Below are 20615 nucleotides of genomic sequence, written 5' to 3' on the forward strand. Positions count from 1 at the left end.
GTCCATATACAAAACAAAATATTTATAGTGGTACTTTTTGTGATAACAAATAATTGGAAATAAAGCAGATACCCATCAACTGGGCAATGGCTAAACAAATTGTGCTACATGAATGTAATGGAATATTTAAGTGCTATAAGAAATGATGAGAATTTGGAATTATATACAAAAAACCCTTCTACATAGTATATACCCTTTGACATAGTAATACCAGTGCTAGGCTTATACCCACAAGAGATCAAAGAAAGGTAAAAAGGTCCTTTATGTACAAAAACTTTTACATTGGCTGTTTGGGGGGGGTGGCAAAAAGCCAGAGACTAAGAAGATGCCTAACAATTGAGGAATAGTTTGATAAGTTGTGGTGTATATGAGTGGGATGAGGTAGCTAGGCGGTGCAGTGGATAGAGTGCTGAGCTTGGAATCAGGAAGATTTGAGTTGAAATCTGGGCTCTGACACTAACTGTGTGATCCTGAGCAACACATTTGATTTCAGTTTCCTTATCTATAAAAATGTGAATAATAATAGCACCTATATCCCAGAGTTTTTATGAGGACAAAATTAGACAATAATGACAAAGTGCTTAGCACAGTGACTGGCACATAGTAGGTGCTATTTAAATGTTAGCTATCATTATTATTACACTGTAAGAAATAAGGAAATAGATGCATTCAAAGAGCCATGGAAAGACTTATATGAACTGGTGCAAAGTGAAGTCAGAAGAACCAGAGAAACAATTTACACTATGACATCAAAATCATAAAGATGAACTTTTTTTTTTTTTGGTGAGGCAATTGAGGTTAAGTGACTTGCCCAGGGTCACACAGCCAGTAAGTGTTAAGTGTCTGAGGTTGGATTTGAACTCAGGTCCTCCTCACTCCAGGGCTGGTGCTCTATCCACTGTGCCACCTAGATGCCCCAAAGATGAACAATTTTGAAGACCTTTATAAACTAATGGAGAATGAAATGAGTAGAACCAAGAGAACATTTTTTACATTGATAACAACACTGGAACACCAAATAACTTTGAAAAGTGTAAGAACTGTGATTAATACAGTAAGCATTCATCACTCCAAAGGACTGAAGAAACATGCTATCCATTAAAAGGCACACAATAGATTTAGAATACAGAATGAGCCACATACACACACACACACACAGAGTATACAGACACTGAGGGGATTTGTTTTGCTTGACTGTACATATTTGTTACAAGAAATTTTGCTTTTTTTTTTCTTTTGTTTTCAATGGGTTGGGGAGTGGGAAGGAGAGAAAATAGATTTCTTCTTTTTTTTGTGGGGCAATGAGGGTTAAGTGACTTGCCCAACTCACACAGCTAGTAAGTGTCAAGTGTCTGAGGCCGGATTTGAACTCAGGTCCTCCTGAATCCAGGGCTGGTGCTTTATCCACTGTCTCACCACCTAGCTGTTCTCTCTTTTAAGATTTTAATTTATTTATTATTTTAAAAATTTTTTTGGCAGGGCAATGAGGGTTAAGTGACTTGCCCAGGGTCACACAGCTAGTATGTGTCAAGTGTCTGAGGCCAGTTTTGAACTCAGGTCCTTCTGAATTCAGGCCTGGTGCTTTATCCACTGCACCACCTAGCTGCCCCCATAGATTTCTGTTAATATTTAAAAATAGAAAGAACTGGGGGGTGCTATAGATATAAAATGTTGCATGCTATTTCACTTGTGGTCACTGTATTATTAGTTTTTATTAACTGTTTACTTTATTACAACAGAATTCTCCTGAGTCAAGAATAATCTGTAGATGTTTATAATGCAAAAAACCACACCACATCAATAAAACAGAAATGCAAAAAATGAAAAAACCCAGAAGGGGGGATTTTAGCTGGGACTTGAAAGCAGCCTGAGAAGCCAAGAAAAATGTGTTTGGAGAGTTTGTATGTAATTGTGACTGGAAAGGGCCCTTTGGTTCAAAATATACCTCTCCATGAATGCCCTCTACAGTGTAATCAAGTCACCATCCAGCTTTGGCTTAAAGGCCCCCTGTGTGTGTGTGTGTATGTGTATGTGTCTGTTGTGGGGGATGAGATGGAGAGAGACCCTAATACATCCCAAGGAAACCCATTTTACTTTTGGACAGCTCTTTTTGTTAAAGTTTTTGACATCAAGTTGAGGGGGGTTTCTCTAAACCTTTCCTTCTGTCTAATTCTTCCTTCTGAGATAAAAAATAATGAGTCTAGTCTCTTATGGGGCTACTCTGTCAATCCTTTAAAGAAATTTCATTTGCAAAAAAGGGAAAACCATTAGATCTAATGATTCCCTGGCTGAGGTCCCTTGAAAAATGTCATTTGCCTACAGAGGTCACCAGGGGGTACTATGCTACACTAAACCAGAATGTTCTAAAAGAAAAGTCAAAGGCTGAGAATTTCTTATTGATGACCTTGGAAATAAGTGTTGCTACTATGAATTCAGTATCTCTACTACTCTGGGCAGGACTAGATGGTTGGTGGGGGGAAAGGCTCAGGGAAAAGAGTCCTCAGATTGAAATCTATGGAAAAGAAAAGTCAAATTGTGACTTCCAATTAGGATGCCAGGTTTCGACACAAGCTGGGCTGCAGCAGTGGGTTTCCCAACTGGAACAAGCAGAGCATCTCTCCTCTAGAGAGATGAACTGCAACAAAAGTGGGGATAGTGATACAGAACTAAGTCTCTTTCTTTTCAAAGATTAGGATTTGGGGAAAAGAAGATATGTGGGATTTTTTTCTTTCTTTTTTTCCCATATAAATATTTTATTATTTTCCAGTTACATTTAGAGATAGTTTTCAACATTTGTTTTTATAAGATTTCTAGTTTCAAAATTTTCTCCCTCCCCCCTTCCCAAGACAGCAAGTAATCTGATATAGGTTATGTATGTATAATCATGTTAAACATATTTCTGCATTAGTCAGGTTATACGAGAAGAATCAGAGCAAAAAGTAAAAACCTCAAAAAAGAAAAACAACAGTACCAAAAACAAAAGAAATAGGATGGTCCAATCAGCATCCATATTCCACAGTCCTTTTTTTTTCTGGATTTGGAGAACATTTTCCATCATGAGTCTTTTGGAACTATTTTGGACCATTGTATTGCTGAGAAGAATCGAGTCTATCACAGTTGATCAACACATAATGTTGTTGATACTGTGTATAATGTTCTCCTAGTTCTGCTCATCTCACTCATCATCAGTTCATACAAGTCATTCCAGGTTTCTCTGAAATCTGCCTGCTCATCGTTTCTTACAGCACAATAGTATTCCATTACATTCATATATCACAACTTGTTCAGCCATTCCCCAATTGATGGGCATCCCCTCAATTTCCAATTCCTTGCCACCACAAAAAGAGCAGCTATGAATATTTTTGTACATACGGGTCCTTTTCCCTTTTCCATGATCTAGATATAGAGGATTTTCACCTGGATAGACTGCATAAATCTGGGCAGATTTGAAAAAAAAACAGCATTCTCATTCAACACAGTACTGGGCACCATAGGTTAATATAGACAGTGATAAGCTATAAGTGTTCAGACAAGAGCAAATAGGACAGTGAAGATCCTTAGGCCAATATTATATGAGGATGTATTGAAGAACTGGAAATGTTTTGACTGGAGACTAGAAGGCTCAGGGGAAGAAGTGATAGCCGTCTTCAAGTATTTGAAGGGAGAAGGGATAAAACTTGTTTCTTTTTACCCCAGAGGGTAGATTGGGATTGTGAAGAGATGTTGTGAAGAGGCCAATTTAGGTTCAATATCAGGAAAAATCTCTGCAACAATGAAAGCTGTCTAAAAGTAGAGCAGAGAGATGGGATTCCCATCCCCTGGGGGCTAGGTGCTGACTTGTCAAGTATATTGTGTTGGGGATTCATTTCTTGTATGGGTTGAATTAGATGCTTCTTGAGGTCCTTTAAAATATCAAATTCTGACTGTGATACTGTAATGGAGATGAACATATTAAGAGGGAAATAAATAAAGTGTGTGCTGAGTACCATGGTGGACATTGGGTTAAGCTGGTTAGATATGGTAAATCAAGCCATTGGAAGCTAACAATATGATTGACCTTGGACCAATAAGCAAGCCTCCCTCACTACTCCTACCTGCCACTGATGAAAGTAGCATGCCATTCCCCATTTAACAAACATTATCTCATGACCATATGTTATGCTGTCATGTAAACAATAAGATTCAGAGATGTCATCTATCATGAATCCATTCATGAAGATGCACTCTGAAATTCAGGCTCTAACTTTGTCCTCTCTCCTCTCCACCCCAAGTGTCATCTTCTCCCCTACTAAGACTGCTGGGGAATCAGAATGGTGCCATTCAATGTATCATACTTGCCAGGCCTATGAGATCACTTTCCCCCCAAGTCCTAGAATCACTCCACAGAGATCAACATGTAGGTTCTAGCACATGACTCATGCTGCTGGGTGGACACAACCTGGCTGAGCCTGCCTCCATGTGTTGCCTTAATTTCCACTCTCTCCCTGCTCCTTAATCATGGATTCCCTGAGGATGACCTGAATTCTCCAGGGAGCTGTACCTGAAGGTCCCAAATTCATACTTAAATCACCCAGGGATCTTCTGCCTCAACATATCTCCACTCACTCACAATAAGCTACATTCACTTAGCTTCTGACTCATCACTTGTCTCAGAACCAACTCAGTCACTCAAAGCCAATGCTAAATCTCCATCAATTGTACTGAATATAGTTCACAAGTAAGCAGAGGTCAGCTTCCTACCATATATCTAGTCTAGGAGAGATAGGGAGACACAAAAGAGATAGATTGGGAGGGAGAGGAGAGAAGAGGAAGAGGGAGCAGGAGGGAGGGAGAGGGAGAGGGAAAGAAAGAAGAAAGGAAGAGAAAACGGGGTTATTAATTATGGATGAAAGAAGACTTAGGGTAATTGGAGCCTTTGGGTATTGAAAGGCAGTCCTACAGAAGAGGGATTAGCATTATTTTGCCTGGTCCCAAGGGCAGATCCAGAGGAGATGGGTGGAAGTTATCCAGCGACAGATTTAGACTTGGGGCTAGGAAATGCTTTCTAACAAGTAGAACTGCCCCAAAGTAGCCAGGATGCCTTCGAAAGGGGTGGATTCTTCTTTGGGACAGGGTCCAAGCAGAAGCTGTCTAACCACTCGACGGGGATGTATTTTTAAAAAATTTTCGTGGGGCAATGAGGGTTAAGTGACTTGCCCAAGGTCACACAGCTAGTGTCAAGTGTCTGAGGCTGGATTTGAACTCAGGTCCTCCTGAATCCAAGGCCAGTGCTTTATCCACTGCAGCGCCACCTAGCTGCCCTCGATGGGGATGTTTTAGAGAGAATTCTTCTTGCGTACAAGCTGGCCCGGTGGTTGGTGAGTTCCCTTCCAACTCTCAAAATCTGTAATTCAGTGAAATGTTGAGATTAGGAACTTCAGAAAGCAGCAGAATATTAAACACCCTACATAACCTGGTTCATTTATATTTCCTCTCTTCTGCTCACTTCCATTTGGGTCAATCTTTTGTTCCAAAGACTGCAGAGAAGAAATCAGCCTTGTCCTGCCAGGGGAGAAAATGGAAATTTTCCCTAGATAAAGATTGAAACTTTCTAAAGGTTTCGAAGTGTTATTTATTTATTTATTTTTAACAGGAGAGGAAATCATTCTGATTCCAAAAATAAATAATATCAAGTAATTCCATTTTTACCAGCCTAATAATGACATGTTAACAACCCAACATGTCAGGAAACATTCTGAACACAGACTATTAAACAGCCAACTCTCCAGTACCTGCTGTAATGTACTGGCAAGGGGGAGATCTGCAGTTGAAGCTTCTCATGAATATAAAGACCTTTTGCTCTACAGTTTGGTTTGAAGAAGTGGTCCATAAAGAATCTGAAAGCTAGGAAGAATAATTGTGAACAAGAACGTGGTAAAAATAACTCCCACACGTGAATTGGTATCCACCTTTCCCTGCGACTCAAGCTAAGCTTAGTCAATTGCTAAGCTTGAAAAGCGGCTTTAGAGAAGGGCCAGATGAGTCAAACAATAGGTCCTTTTGTTTGATGGGTTGAAGGGAAGGGCGGATGGCTCAGCTGGAGACCCTGGAGGTCACATGGAGGAGGAAGCAGGTGCATGAGGAACCTAGATCTAGTCAAGGAGGGAAACTTACTGTCTTAGTCCAATCTCCTCAGTTTACAGAGGAGGAAACTGAAGCCAAGAGAGGTTTAATTGACTTGCCCAAGATCACACAAGTAATAACTATGAAAGGTGGGATTTGAACCCAAGTCTTTTTGACTCCATTCATAGGATTGTTGCTCCAGAGCTGGAAGGGACCTCAGAGGTCATCTAGCCCCATCTAGGTCTGGGAGTTAAGTGACAGGATCATAGATTGAAAGCTGAAAGGATCTTCAGCAGTCATTTAGTTCAAGGATTTCATTTAATATTTGAAGAAACTGAGGCTCAAGGAAATTAATTAATCAGAGTCACTCAGATAGTGAGTGTTAGAAGTGGGATTTGAAACTGGATCCTTGACCCCATGGTCCCATGCTAACTCCTTCCAGCCATTGTAATGAGTTGCATTAACTTGACCAATTAGGCCAGCCACTGACACTTCAAAATGAAGGAAGCCTGTTAACTTCTTCCTTCCATTCCATACCTCCTCCTCATTGAAGTGGCTGATGTCTCTATATCAGGACAGGGAGGGGGAAGGGAGGAGTACCACCTGGGACCCTCAGGGACAGTGGTAAGAGGAAGTCCAGGACGGTCTTGCTACAGGACACTCCTGGGACTTGGCCCATCTTCAGCCCAAGCTCTCACTGTTTGATTGTCTCACCCCCTACTTCAGAGCCCTTCACGGAAGCCAGTGAGGACTATGTGGGTTGTGGAGAGGGGCAGGGTCCTGCTCAGGCTTGTCTCATCATTTTCCCACCTCTGAGATGGTTGGAAAGGAAGAATAATTCTGCCTGAGATTACAGTAAAAAGTAATTCACACTCACAAACTGGAAACAATCTTTCTCAGGGACTAGACGGGGAAAATGGTTCTTTGTGTATTATGGGGCTATTTGGATTGGGTGCCAATTAGCTAGTGAACTAGAAGTTTCTATCTTGGAAGGACAGCCCAGAATGGCAGCCATACAAGACACCTGAACTGCTGTGCAGAGTCTGTGCCTTATCCCTAGACACACTTTCCATATCATATAGCATACATGATTAACCTTTTGGAGGAGTGAATAATAACACTTCTCTCTCATGTGTTTGTGTGTGTGTGTTTATAGGGATGACATGTTCCTCCTATCTCTGTTCAAAAACCTTCCATAGCTTCCAACTGTCTTAAGGATAAAATTCAAGTACTCCATCTTGATACTTAAGGAAGATTACTTTCGCAGCTGAGCAGAGGCTAGACTGGAGAGGGAAGAGACTTAAGGCAAAGTGACCAACAAAGTAGAAGGCTGTTAGAAAAGTCCAGCCACGAGGTGAGGAGGGCCTGAACTAAAATAATGGCTGAGATAGATAGATGAGTAGGTAGATTAATGGGTGAAGGGACAGACGAATGGATGGAAGGATGGGTGAATTAGCAAATAAAGAAGGACTTTCTTGGAAAAATCTAGGATGGATGTTGGTGTGGAAATCAAGAGACAGTACTCACCAGGTAGGATAAACCCTACATGTCTACAAGAAAACTGAAAGAATGGGTCTAAGGAAGTAGGAATGTCAGTGATTCTTGGTTCTGGACTCTAGTGGATTTGCAGAAATAAACCTCGAGGGGAAGATGCCCTGGGGTTGAGGAAGAAGTGCTGACCCCATTTCTGTCTTGTTTTGCCATGGAAGCAAGTACAGCTTCAATTGCTCATTCCAACAAGCTGCTTAGAAAGGATACCTGGAGCCAGGCTAGTTTTACAGGTAGCTGGGAAGTGAAACAGAGTGGTAACTAATTTCCATCATACCCACTGGCATGGAGGAAGTCCTCCAGGGGATGATGGAGTGCCAAGCACAAATGAAGAGGGGTACATGGTACAGCCATCTGGCCAGGGGCTGTTGGTCACTGTGCAGTTGCTGTGCCTGGGAGAGGTATTATACAACTCAGCACCAGGGTTTTGATTCTATGAATTTTAACAGTCATTGAGGACAGGCAAGTGTCAAGGGAATACATATTTATTAAATACTCTTACTATCTGTCAGACAGGATAGCCAGGTGGCACAGCGGCTAGAATGCAGGACCTGGAGTCAGGAAGACTCATCTTCCTGAATTCAAATCCAACCTCAGACACTTGCTAGTTGTGTGACCCTGGGCAAGTCACTTCATCCTGTTTGTCTCTAGTTATGTGGCCCTGGGCAAGTCACTTCACCCTCTTTGTCTCAGTTCTTCATCTGCAAAAATGAGCTGGAGAAGGAAATGGCAAATCGCTCTAGTATCTTTGCCAAGAAAACCCCAAATGGAGTCATGAAGAGTTGGACACACCTGAAATGACTCATCAACAATGGCAAGAAAATATGTCAGTCACTGAACTAAAGGCTGAGAATACAAAGGGACGTGTGTGTGTGTGTGTGTGTGTGTGTGAAGTCCCTGCTCCCAAAGAGCTCAGAATCTAGACAGCATGTAAATAGTTATGTATAAACAAAATATATGTAGTAAAAGATAACATGAAGAAGATTTCAGGGGAAGCCACTGGTATTAAGGGAGAACCATGAAAGGCTTCTCGGCAAAGGTAGGACTGTGGCTGAGACATGAAGAAAGCCAGGAAATGGAGAGGAGGAAGGGGAAAAAATCCAGGTATTGGAGACAGCTAGAAAAAAATGCCTAGAGTTAGGAGATGGAGAGTCCTGTCCTGTGAGCCAAACAGCTGGTGTCACTGGGTCAAAGAGGACGTAGGGTTGAGAAGTGTAAGAAGATTGGAGTGGGGTGTGTGTGTGTGTGTGTGTGTGTGTGTGTGTGTGCACATGCGTGCACATGCATGCGCTCACTCACACATGCACAGCTTCTGAAGGGCTTTGAACACCAAACAGAGGGTTTTACATTTGATCCTGAGTAGGATCAAAGTGCGATTGAGTAGGGTGGGGGATGGGAGTCCATGACATTGGCAGACCAGTGCTTTAGAAACACCACTTTTTGGGGCGGCTAGGTGGTGCAGTGGATAAAAGCACCGGCCCTGGATTCAGGAGTACCTGAGTTCAAATCCGGCCTCAGACACTTGACACTTACTAGCTGTGTGACCCTGGGCAAGTCACTTAACCCCCATTGCCCCACAAAAAAAAAGAAAAAAAAAAGAAATACCAGTTTTGACAACTGGATGGAGGATGAACTGAGGGTGGAAAGAGAGTTTTGGCAAGGAAATCAACCAATTCAGTCATTTTTCAGTAGTTTCTGATTCTTCATGACCCCATTGGGGGGTTTTCTTGACAAAGATACTAGAATGGTTTGCCATTTCCTTCTCCAGCTCATTTTATAGATGAGGAAATGGAGAGAAGTGGAGTTAAGTGACTTGCTCAGGGTCACACAGCTAGCAAGTGTCTTAAGCTGGATTTGAGTTCAGGAAGAGGAACCTTCCTGACTCCTGGCCAGGCATTCCATCCACTGCACCAGCTGGTTGTCCCAGATCAACCAGTAGACTATTACAAAAAGTCCAGGCACAAGGTGATAAAGGTCTGCCCCAGGGTGCTGGCAGTATCAGAAGAAAAATGTCAGGAGTTGGTAACAAATTGCATATGGAGGGTGAGAGAATGAGGAGTAGAGGACATGTGGGTTTACAGCCTCAGTGACTGGGAAGAAAGTGGTCCCTGCCACAATAATGGGGCAGTTAGGAAGGAGAAAAGGTTTGGGGAAAAAGAAAATTAGATCATTTTAGACATGTTGAGTTTCGAGTGTAAATGGCAAATCCAGTCTGATATGACCAATAGACAACTGGACATGTGAGACTCGAGGTCAGCTAATGCAAATGAATGCAAATCAGCAACAGTTTTAGGAGACATACCCAAGGCACTGCAAAGTCAAGAGATTTGCTCAGGATCCCACAGTCAAGTATTTGTCAGAGGTAGGATTTGAACACAGGTCTTTTTGACTCTTAAGGTCAGCTCTCTAGCTGCTGCCCTGCATTGCCTCTCACCTTAAGCTAAATTTCAATGCTAAAGAAGTACAAGCCCCCAACTCCTGGCAGGATAACAAAAGAACAACCAAGCTGCACAACTGTCCTACCCAGTGCCCTCTTTCTTGAGGCTCCATCCAGTGTGAGGATTCTTGAATATCACATGGCTGCTTCTTCTATACTTGGCATATGCTCTCTCATCATCTCTGCCTGTGAGAATCCCTGACTTCTTTCAAGACTCAGCTCAGGGTACACCTTCTTTCTGCAGTGGGCCTTTCCAGTTGCCCTGCCACCCACCCCTAGCTGGTCATGTCTTTCCCCTTCTACAGTTACCTTGTAGAATTATAATAAGAACAGCTAGCTTATCTATAGTGCTTTAAGGTTTGTGAAATGCTTTACAAGTCTTATCTCATTTGAAAATTGTCCCAAAAAACACTGGGAGAGAGGTGCTAAAGCAGGGATACATTTTACAGACTAGCAAATTGAGGCAGACAGAGGTCAAGAGACTTGTGCAGGTAACATGCATACTGTTGATTCATGATCTGAAATAGAAAGAATCTGAGGTACAAAGCTTCTGAGTATGATAATTTATGTGCAAGCCCAGCAATTGTAACCAAATCAGGTCTACTGACTCCTCAGTGGTCAGAGGACAAATGACAGATTTACAGAGCTCATTTTTATTATAGAAAACTAGGAATTACAGCAAGTCACAGAAATCTTGAGAAACTTATTTTGAACATAATTCAATTGGACAAGGCAGGTCACTTGATTTGTGGTTAGGCTAGGCACCTCCTGAAGCAAACTGAATGTGTTTTGGTCCTATTGCCGACATTTGGAATATGGGTGTGTCGGCAGCATAATTGGGAGTTTCTAGGGTGTGACAACTGTTAAATGTAGTATTCCATTGGATTAGGAGCCACATCTATCTTTCTGCCTGTCAAAGTGAGATTGCCTTAGAAATCTTGTTCTATAGCCAGACGTTCATGGCTAGGAATTCTGCTTTTATGATGCATGTGTATTAACTAACATAATTCCTGCAGTTGCTGGAAAGAACTTACTTCAGGGAGCTAAAGGAAAGAGAAACTTATCCACTTAAACTAAAAAAGGAAGTTAACCTTTAGAAAAAGCATTATAGTATTTAGCTTAATGCAGTGACTACTGACTCCTAAAAAGATATGTGTGTATTCTAAATTATCCACTAATAGTAATGAGTGCCTGAAGCTGGATTTCAACTCATCTCTTCATGACTCCATGTCCAGTGCTCTAGCCATTGTGTCATCTAGCTGCCTACTGACCTATAAGCATCCTGTATGCACCTATTTATATCCATGTTGTATCCTCCATTTGAATGGCAACTCCTTGGGGGAAAGGATCATTTTTGCCTTTCTTTTTCATCTCTAGAATTCAGCACACTTACTAGCTCATTGTTCAGTCATTTTCAATCATGTCTGACTCTTTGTGACCCCATTTCGGGTTTTCTTGGCACAGATACTGGAGTGGTTTGCCATTTCCTTCTCCAGTTCATTTTATAGATGAGGAAACGGAGACAAACAGGGTGAAGTGACTTGCCCAGCATCACACACCTAGTAAGTGTCTGAGGTCAGATTTGAACTCACAAAGATGAGTCTTCCTGACTCCTCTCTAACCACTGAGCAACCTAGTGACCTTATGACTATGTGCTTAATAAATGCTTGTTAACTCATTGATTGATTCTCTGGGTTAATCTCTCTGACTTCATGATATCCATATTGTCATGTGGCAGCAATTTATCGTACATCTCTACAGATTCATTCTGTCCAGATTCCAGGAAGACCAGAGTTAATAGAGAACATTTTCTGTTTGCATGTAAAGACATGTGTGTATATATATGTATACACACATATACATATGTCTATGCCTATGCCTATACCTATACATGCACATACACATACACACACATATATGTATATATTGTTCTGCACTGAGAAACTGTAACCATTTCAAGGTTTGGAGACACGCTGCCACCACTCATACCCAACCCTGCTGATGGCCTATCACCCCAAAATGATTGAATGGGAACCAATTAGTCAATGAGAATTTATTAAGCACCTACTATGTGCCAAACACAGCAGTCCCTATCTGTGTTAGTCAGCATTCAGGTGTGTTAGAGTCTTATTCAGGAATCTCTTCATTCAGTTAAATCTCCAGACTAGTTCCTGTTTTCTTTGCAGACTGTATACTCTTGGAAGGTTGTAAGCTGTGGGTGTTCTCTTTCTGTGTTGCTGTAGAGGGTCTGGGTCAAGGTTAGGCACTCACACAGGCCCAGCTGTGAGCAGGTGGTGGTGATATTCATAGAGTTCTGAGTCTCTTGATGTGGACACACACCTGACTATACCATTCGACTGCAGTACATTTGCTGACCATTGAGGATGAGTCCTAATGAATTAATTCATCAATATTTTACCTGCGTATAGTACATGAGGCCATGCAGGGAAGAGAAGAAAGATGGACTCGGTCATTTCTCTTTGCTAATCCATTTTGCTCATTTTTCTTGATGAGGAAATGCCTCAGTGCTTGACAGATGGGCTCCTTGCTAGTGGTCTGGGAGATGGCTGGGGGAGGGTTGACTTTAATGTCCTCCAGCCTATTCACAGGTGTAATTTCTTTTTATAAAATTTTCTTTCAGAGTAGGTTATCTGACTCAGTAGTCCAGCACCCAGTTCCACCTCCCAGTCCAGTCTTCTTCTCTATTAGAAGAATAAATCAAACAAGTATTTATTGAGCAGCAACTATGTGTAGGACCCTGTCCAAGGAAGGAAGCTTCATTAAGCTCCTACTATATTCCACATACTGTGCTAAGTGCTTTATATTATTATTTCATTTGATACTCACAACAACCCTGAAAAGAAGGTGTGATCCCCTAGGAGAAAATAATAGGGTTATGGGACTGCCCAAAGGCCTCTGCTGGAGGGGATTGATTGGATTAAGGTTGATTGCATTGACTGACTTTGCTGATTAACTCATTGAAAGTTAATTCAAATAAAACCACACCTGCCTGGCCCTCAAGAGGGTGTGTTCTCAGAGGGTGTGAACTCTGACCTCAACACAGGACTACCCTTAAGTCCAATGAACCAATGGATTTGGTGTATGATAGCCAATTAGCTTGAAGCAGTGTATAAGGACCCAGAAAAAGCTTCCACCCAAAGTTACTTTCAGTTGGACTATCTCAGAGGTGTTCTTGGTGGCAGAGGACTTGGAGGAAGAAGCAGGTCAAGCTGAGCTCTATTCTTTCCTTTAGGCTAGATAGGTCTTTTCTTAACTTTCAGAGACATGTACACTCTCTTTACTAATATTTAATATACTTTAATAAATGCTTAATGCCCCAAACTGGTGCTAAAGTTTCTAATTTATAAGTAACAAATATATTAGAAACTCCAGCTAATTTTTCCCAAGCTTGGGACAGAAATAAGGTTATCACACATATAGTTTTACTCATCACACCCCAGTTTACAGTTGAGGAAACTGAGGCAGACAGTGGTCAAATTTGTGAGGACCAAATCTAATATATGGAAAGTTAATTGGGTGACTCACCAAACTATTGGGGTCCCAGAAATAATGAGGGACCTCTAGGTTCAAAGCTCCCTCCCCTCTGAACTGCTCTTTTAGATATTTCTCCCAGGCCAATAAGAAAGGAGTCTTACAGCTTCTTTTCCACAAAAGGATCAGATTTTATTACTTGGGAACTAATTAAACAACAGAGGTGAAATTAATAAAAATCAAAGATAAGGAAATAGGGAAAAAAGAAATATAGATAAATTCTCCTAGCTCTAACCTAAGTCTATACAATCCCCAGCTCATTTCCAATTAAGCTAATTCAAAGGAATTTGTGTTCACTCACCACACCTGGGACATCTGCAGTTGCTCACACCCCCGGAAAGGCAGAAGAGAGAGAAAACTAGGTTCCGGGAGTGCCTCAGCCTCCCCTCAGGGAGTGTTCAATCTTCCTCCCCCAAAAGGGGAGGTCCTTCAAAAACTGCCTATGGAGAGGTTTCTCCTTCTGACCTCAGTAGCATCCATAACTTCAGGGTGGGCCAGGTGTGGCCCCTCCCAAATGAGTCAGCTAAAACTCCAATAATTTTTACCACATTCTCCCCTTTGTTTTTTAAAAAAATTTTGCTCGATGAAACAGCCCAAAATAACAGAATATAATGCCCTATGTTAACAAACAATATGTTAATAACAATATAGAAAAGAGAGAAAGGAAAGTTTGTCCAGAGGGGTGGTCCCTCAAGAACCGGCCCTTTGACATTGGCCTACAGAAATTACTTGCCCCTCCTAGTCCAAGGCACTGGAAACAGAAGAAGAAGAAGAAGAAGAAGAAGAAGAAGAAGAAGAAGATAGTATTTATACAATGGCATAATGTTTGCTTTATAAATATTATCTCATTTTATTCTCACAACAATCCTGAGAGGGAGGTGTTATTATTGCCCTCATTTTATAGATGAAGAAACTGAGGCACAGAGAAGTTAAATGACTTGCCAATGGCCATGCAGCTAGTATGCGTCTAAGACCATATTTGAACTCATGTGTTTCATAACTTGAAGTCTGATACTCTACACACCTAGCCACCTGTGAAGCCAGGCCCTGTGCTAAGTGCAGGGGGTACCAAGAGAAAAGCAAAAAGTCTTTTCCCTTAAAAAGAATTTGTATTCAAATGGGGGAGACAACATATTTAAATCAGAACATGGAAGATATAGAGCAAAGGCATCTTTAATAGCGATGGTACCAGCTGTTGGGTAGTTGCCTTCTTTCAGAGGTGACCCTTGAGGAGGGTCTTAAAGGAAGCCAAAGATTACAAGATTAACATAAACATTCCCCAATTCAACCTGGCAAAAGCATTTATTCAGAAGTTGTGAGGAAGAGCATTCCAGGCACTCAGAACAGCTGGGGCAAAGACATGGAGATGAAAGGATCAAAATGAAAAAGTCAGACCTGTGCTTTTAGGAAGGTCACTTTGGACTCTATGCTGTTGTTTGTCCTTCATTCTTAAAGAAGACCATGACATCTGGGTGATGTCATGACTTGCAGTGAATTGGATTTAAGTAAAAAAGGGCTGTGCAAAGTCACCAACTTCACTCTCTCCTTCAGGGCCATCTGGGTCCAGTAGCAAGATAGATATCAGGATGCCTGGAGATGGCCCTGGATATTTTTAAGGAAACTGGGGTGGAGTGGCTTGCCCAAGGTCATATAGCTACTAAGTATCTAAGGAGAGATTTGAACTCAGGTCCTTTCAACTTCAGGGCCAGTGTTCTATCTACTGTGCCACCTAGCTGCCCCTGGACTCTACGTGGAAGATGAATTTAAGAGGGGAAAGATTTAAGGACAATAAGGAGGTGATTTTAATAGAACAATTGAGAAGAGAGGAGAGGAAAAGATTTGAAGTGGAGGCAATATCTATAATCTAGGGGAGAGGTGATGAGACCTGAAGGGGTGGTTATTGTGTGATATACGAGATACTGTGGCATTAAAGTCAACAAGACTTCGCAGATGAATATGGGTTGAGAGAGATCGAAGAGACCCCAAAAGGGGTCATGAAAAGTTGGCCATGCTTGAACAACAACATAATTGCAAAGCACTTTACATACATTTTAACATCTGACCCTCACAAACTTCCCAGTTGAACAGTTATTGAAGCTATGCTCATCTCTTCTTTACTGGTGAAGAAACAGAGATGAAAGGAAGTTAAGTGACTTGCCCATAGTCACACAGTCCATAACTGTCCGTGGTGGGATTTGAACCCAGATCTCTCCTGATACCAAATTCCTATTTCTGTTCTAACCTTCTCTATAGCCTGCCTGGATCTCAGGAACAACTGAGACTTAGGAGAAGGAAAACAAACCGTTAAGCTGTAGTCCTGGAATAACTCAGTTTAAGAGTAACCACAGGGCTTTTCTCTGAACTTATATAGCACAGTTTCTGTCAGACAGAAAATAAAGCAAGTTTATGGTATTTGGAAGGAATTACAGTTCAGCACAGAGAGAGCTGTTTGGCAAGCCAGCTCATAAAGCACACTGATTTGTGCTCGGAAGGGGGGCTTCAGGGCCCTCCTGTTTACATCCTGGAGATGATGCTGAACAAGACACAGGGCTTGGGTCAAGGGGAGGAGCATCCTACTGAGAGTCTGGGAGCTATAAGCCTCCCCTGACCCTGGCAGGAGGCACCTACAGCAATCACATGTTCAGGAATCCCCAGTCAAAGCCTACTGGGTCCAGGGATGACCACAAATAGGTGTTGTTCTAACCAAGTCTACTTCTCCATCCTTTCCTTTCCTTTCCTTTCAGACTTTCCAAGCAATTTGTTGATTCAATCGAATTCAGCAATCATTTCTGGAATGCTTGTTATTTATAAAGCACTGTGCTAGGAGCCGAGGAGAGTCCCCTTATTCAAATATGAAATGTCTGAGGGCAAGAGCTACTACCACCACCACCACCACCATCATTCTTATAGTCTAGGGTCTAACCCTAGGCTAGGGAAATCCCTTAATGATTCCCTTAATGATTGAAGAGTGCAATGCAAGTTAACACTTTTCCCTGAAATTCATGGTCTTAGAGAGTCATTCAGAGTACAGAGAGTTAGGTAACTTACCTAGGGCCATAAGCCAGTAGATGCCAGAGGCAGGCTCTGAACCCAGGTCTTGCTGCCTTCAAGGCTGTCTTTCTCTACAATATGTTATGTTGTCCATTCAGTTCAATTCAATTCAAAAACAAACATGGAAAAAGTCTCTGCCTTCAAGAAGCTTACATTCTGTGCCAGAGATGTCTAAAACTCAACATGTCTAAAACAGAAATAATTTCATTTCCCACCAAAATCCACCCCTCTTTTGAGCTTTCAATTACTGTTGAATGTGCCAACTGCCCCCACTTCCCAGTCCCCCAGACTCAAAACCTCAGTGTCATCCTCAACTCATCACTCCCACTCACTCCACATGTACAATGAGTTGCCAATCTAATCCTGTAAACCTCTACATCTCTTAAATACATATCTTCCTCTCTACCCGTGAGGTCACCACTCCTAATTAAAGCTCTCATTATCTCCCTCTGTACTATCATAATAACCTCCTAATTGATTCTCTACCTTGAGCATTTCCCCACTCCAATTCATCCTCCGCAGAGCTGCCAAAGTAATTTTTCTAAAACATAGATCTGATCGTGTCACCCCTCACCCCTAAACAACTCTATTGGCTCTCTATTGCCTCAGGAATCAATAGATATAATTTCTCTCTGTTATTTACAGCTCTTCACAACCTGGCACCTACCTTTTTTTAAGTCTTCTTACATTTGCATTCTTGCTATAGTTTCCTATATGCTGGTCCACACACCAGTACCCTATTTCCTGTCATGATGACTTTACATTGACTGTTACTCACTCCTAGAATGCATTCCCTCCTTAGATCTACTTTGTGAATCCTCAGCCTATCAATATCAACACTAATCCCTATAACCCCAAAAGATTAAAGAATAAGGAAAGGACCTGTATGTATTAGAAAATACTTTCTGTTAAGACTAAGTTCAATTTGTTCAGTCATTTCTGATTCTTTGTGACCCCATTTTGGGTTTTTCTTGGCAGAGATACTGGAGTGGTTGCCATTTCCTCTCCAAGCTCATTTTACAGATGGGGAGACAGAGGCAAACCAGGTTAAGTGACCTGCCAAGATCACATAGCTAGTAAGTGTCTGAAGCCAGATTTGAACTCAGGAAGGTGAACCCTCCTGAATGCAGGCTTGGCTCTCATACACTGTGGTAAAAATTATTTGTGGGTAAAGATTAATATTCTGTTTTTAACTAACTCATTTGGGAGGGGCCACACCTGGCCCACCCCGAGGTTACATATGCTACTGAGCTCAGAAAGGCAGCTTTTGAAGGACCTCCCCTTTTGGGGGAGGGGAGATTGAACGCTTGCTGAAGGGAGGCAGGCTGCTTCCGGAACACTAGGCATTTGCCGGAACTTGGTCTTTTTCCTTTGGGGCTCTTGCGCTGGAGGCGGGTATTTGTGCTCTGTCTCGGGCAACCACTGTTCTGGTGGCAAGTGTTCGTGCTCTTGGTGTGGCGACTGTGGTCCGGGTGGCGCACAAGCAACCTTAGACTGGCGGGCTGTCCAGGTGTTTGATGAGTTTAATTATGGAAAACCCTAATAGGCTAAGTTTAGAGTTAAGAGCATTTCTCTGTATTTCTACTTTCCTATTTCTTTATCTTTGATTTTTTTATTAGTTTCACCTTTGTTGTTTAATTAATTCCCAAGAATATAAAATCTGATCTTTTTGTGAATAAGCTTAGAGGCTTCTTTCTTGTTGGCCTGGGAGAAATATCTAAAAGGGCAGTCAGAGCGGAGGGAGAACCTAAAAGGTCCTTCATATTTCCAGGACCCCAATATTAAGGCGAGTCACCCAAATTACGCTCAGTATATCAAATTTTGGCCCTCACAACACTGTGCTATTTAGCTACCCTAAGAAGCCTCCCCTGATTCCCCCCCCCCATTGCCAGTACCCTCCCTCCTAAAGGTCCTTTATGCTCATTTTGAATAGATTATGCAGATTCCTATATGTATACAGTTTTCTCCCCCATTATAATGTAAACACTTTGAAGGCAGGGACTGTTTCACTTTTGTCCTATTATCCCCAATACTAAACGCAGTATCTGTCAAATGGTGAATGCTTCATAAATGTTGACAGACTGTAAATTACTTCCTGTTTGATCCTGGGAAAATCGCTTCCCCTCTCTGGGTATTAGTTTTCTCATCTGCAAAATAAGGCAATTGTTCTAGATGAGCTCTAAGACCTCTTTTAGCTCTATATTTATGATTTCATGGTACTCTGGTCCCTACTAACTCTTTTTTTTTTCTTCTTTGTTTTGCAGGCAATAGGGGGTTAAGTGACTTGCCCAGGGTCACACAGCTAGTAAGTGTCAAGTGTCTGAGGTCGGATTTGAACTCAGGTACTCCTGAATCCAGGGCCAGTGCTTTAACCACTTCGACATCTAGCTGCCCCCCCCCCCCCACTAACTCTTAATTCTAGGATCCTGCTTCTCAGATGGATACTGTCTAATGTATCAATGTTTTCCCTTAATGATTTCCTGAAATCCAACTGCAAATGTGATCTTCAGTTTCCTGGCCTTTCACTTTTTCCTTCTGGGCTCTATCTTCCTAGATAGAATGGATCCCCAACTCTCATGAATACATATAATAGTTCCTCAGTTATCACTTGGGAACTGACCTGAAGAATCATCACGGAGGAGGATGAATCTTTGTTGTGGGGTATCACAATTTTCCTGCCCATGAAGGCAAGGGATTATGGTGCCATGGTACAAAAAGCACAGGATTCAGAGGACCTGAGTTCAAATCTTAGCTATGCTAGTTACTACTTGTGTGATCTTGGTGAGTTACTTCTCCTTTATGGGCCTCAGTTTCTTTATCTGCAAAATGAAGGCATTGGATTAGATGGCTTATAGTGTCTCCCCCATGTCTAGATCTATACTCTTTTCCTTTATGTCTTTGTATTTCTCTTAGGACACATATTTTCAGTCTTTCAAGGGACTGTAATATTATCATTGTGAGTATCCCCTCCATTGTTGCAGATTACAACCCTTCTGTGGCTTAGTTGATAGGAGATGAGAATTGTTGTGACCAAAAAATACATCACTTAGTGGGCATCCCTGAATTTAGTGAGGGCATTCCTCAGATAATAGAGTCAGTCAACCATTTGATTCAATTCAATAAGCATGATATTGGGGAAGTCACTTAAATGTTCTGTGATCCAGACTACTCTCAGCCTAAGAGCTGCTAAGTAGTCACTAAGAGAAGGCATTTTCTCACCAGTAGCTCCCCATATCATTTAAATCATTGGTCTAGACCCCTTTCATCTACACCCAAACAAAGGGTACAAGGCATGGTACTAGATGCTGAGGAAATTAAAGTCTTTGTCTTACATTTTATATAAATGTCCACCACTGAGACTGACCTTGAACCATTATCATTTGGGGATGATCTGTCAAGCTGGCTCTCTTTTGGTATGAATTCTGATTCTAGCCTCCTCTCTTGCCCACAATGAGGCTTTGGAAGAAAGAATCTTAGTGGAAATAATGCATAGCAAAATGGCAGAATTTCAGTGCTAGGAAGTGACACCAGAGGCCACCCCAGTACAACCCATACTTGAGTAATTAGTTATCTAGCTACTTCATGAGGATTTCCATTGAGATGAAACCCAATACCTGTCCAACAGCCACTTGCACACTGGGGACAGGTCCAAATGTTTGCTAGGTTTCATGAAAACAAGCTTAAATGTCCATCTTCATATATTCTAGCCATGGCTCCTAGTTCTGCCCTCTGAGGCAAAACAGAAAAAAATGTGTGATCTCTCTTCCATCTGAGAGTCCAGCTGACATGCCCCACACCTTCTGCCCTGGATGGCCCATCTATAGCATAATTATCCCCAACTCTTTCAGCCAATCCTCTTATGGGCTTGAGTCCCTCTCCATCTGGTTGTTCTCTTCTATACTCTCTCCATGTTCTTCCCAAAATA

The 20615-nt window shown here is 41.8% G+C and overlaps 1 protein-coding gene across 3 annotated transcripts in view; it reads right to left on the bottom strand.

Annotated features, from left to right (window-relative positions):
• The window catches only part of GALNT9 (polypeptide N-acetylgalactosaminyltransferase 9), a 307798-nt gene that overhangs the window by 171092 nt on the left and 116091 nt on the right, over positions 1-20615 (bottom strand). The window contains exon 1 of one of the 3 annotated variants that reach the window (XM_043977030.1): positions 12156-12697. The exons of the other annotated variants lie outside the window; for them this stretch is intronic. The gene's annotated coding sequence lies outside the window, so the exon portion shown is untranslated. Of the gene's footprint in view, positions 1-12155; positions 12698-20615 lie in introns of those variants that run through there. 3 annotated transcript variants of the gene reach the window in all.

Source organism: Dromiciops gliroides, chromosome 1 (assembly GCF_019393635.1).
Source record: "Dromiciops gliroides isolate mDroGli1 chromosome 1, mDroGli1.pri, whole genome shotgun sequence".
NCBI classification, from domain to species: domain Eukaryota; kingdom Metazoa; phylum Chordata; class Mammalia; order Microbiotheria; family Microbiotheriidae; genus Dromiciops; species Dromiciops gliroides.